The following is a 1829-nucleotide window of genomic DNA, read 5'->3' as shown; positions in this document are numbered from 1 at the left end:
TGTTACTTACATAACCTTTGTTTTTCAATAATTTTCTTGTGGACAGAGCTTACATTGCCTGTGACATTTAGATTATGCACTTTCATAATCGGTATTGCTGAATTTTGTATCTTTATTCTGCACAAATTTGTATGTGAATGTCCTATTTGTGAGCTTAATTTTGTATGTTTGTGCCTCAGGTTGGTATTAGTACAATCTGAGTTTGAAATAATTTGCTGTGGCAACTTTGAAATGGCATATTTTAAGAATCTTCACAGAATAGTACAAAAGGAAATGGATTTACCTAGTTAAAAGGAGTCTTAAGGGATTGAAATTCACCGAAGGTTTTGAATACAGTATGGGAAAATAGCTAGATAACTGGCATATTAACCAGTACCATGAGGGTTTTGAAGAGATTTTTATTGGAAAACCAACAGAATTAGCATGTTCTGTTCAGATTAATGGGAGAGTTTTTATGTCAAATCATTGATGATGAATACGACTTTCATCAAGTCTTTGTGAGAAGGTTCCATGGTAATTTACACAAATTCACAAGATTGTCTTAGTATGGATTAAGTCTTGTTTGATTTTAAGGAACGTATTTATGGGAAATTAAATGTTATTTTCTTCATTACAAACCAGAGTTAAAATGTTAAACCCTGGTTTGAAAGCAAGAACTCTCAAACTGTTTTGTAAAGTATGTTGCAACTGTGGTTTTTGTAATTGTGCACTGAAAACTACAGGGGAAACTTTTAAACTTTATGGAATTTTCTGTTTCCATTAACTATTAAAAGTAAATGCCCTTGCAACAAACCAAGAACTGTTTTGGGGAAATTTTACAAATTTAATTTTTGCTGATCCAAATGCATTCACAAGGAAGCATAATCGGTGGAAAATATTCTTGTTAAACTCATTTTTGTGTAAATAAATTGGAAAAAAAAGCTTTGAATCTCTTATCTTCCCTTGAGTGTATTTGTGTTCACTGTTTTAAATGAATTGCATGAGTTGTGAGATCTTAAAAGGTTACTGATTTGCTGGTACTTCTGTCAAGGACCACAATTTCAGTGAGTGAAGACGTGTGCAAGGGCAGTAAATGTCGACTCCAACAATTCCTATTACTACAGGATGGCGATTCATCTAGAACTCTCAGAAAATTACCGTATTTACTCGAATCTAAGCTGCCCCTGAAAAATGAGACTCGAAATTCAAGGGGGGAGAGAGGTTTTAGGCTGCGCCTCCAAATCGAAACAAAGTTGGTCCATTGTAATATGAGACACATTTTAGGTTGAATTGATGACGATACCGCTACAGTAGTTTGGTTCGAGTCGTAAGCTTAGCAGTTAAGCTTTACCAGGTAGCCGTTGCTATGCGTCAGGCGCTCCGTCCGTATTTATACGGGTAGCCTTCCTTTTTCACGTGCTTTGTCTGGTTTGAATCTATTGCTTATTTTTCTTTGATTTGATAAATGCTGTTTTCTTTGTTATAGGTGTTTACGTCTCTCTAAGCTGAAGATACATTACTGTACTGTGTCATGCATTGTTTATCGCATTCTGATGATGAGTGTTTATGGCCTGTCGCCGCTCGCGGCATGGCTTGCTTTTGTCCGCGCTACCGCCGCTTACTATTAGGCATAAGAATGATACGAATATAAACATGACATGATATGTATGTTCTTCCGCGTTTGCCGTTTTCTCACTCTAGTTTCGTAGTTTATTAGGCAGACAGGATTTAAATGAGATAGCAGCAAACACAAAAGAATACATGGCAAAATGTTTATATTCGTATTATTCTTATGGTGAAGAGAATACTGCATGTGATTCATAATTCATAAAAGTTCCTATTAGAACCAT

The sequence above is a fragment of the Schistocerca serialis genome, chromosome 5 (genome assembly GCF_023864345.2).
Source record: "Schistocerca serialis cubense isolate TAMUIC-IGC-003099 chromosome 5, iqSchSeri2.2, whole genome shotgun sequence".
NCBI classification, from domain to species: Eukaryota; Metazoa; Arthropoda; class Insecta; order Orthoptera; family Acrididae; genus Schistocerca; species Schistocerca serialis.
The sequence above is the reverse complement of the archived record's forward strand: the minus strand, read 5'-3'. Positions refer to the sequence as shown.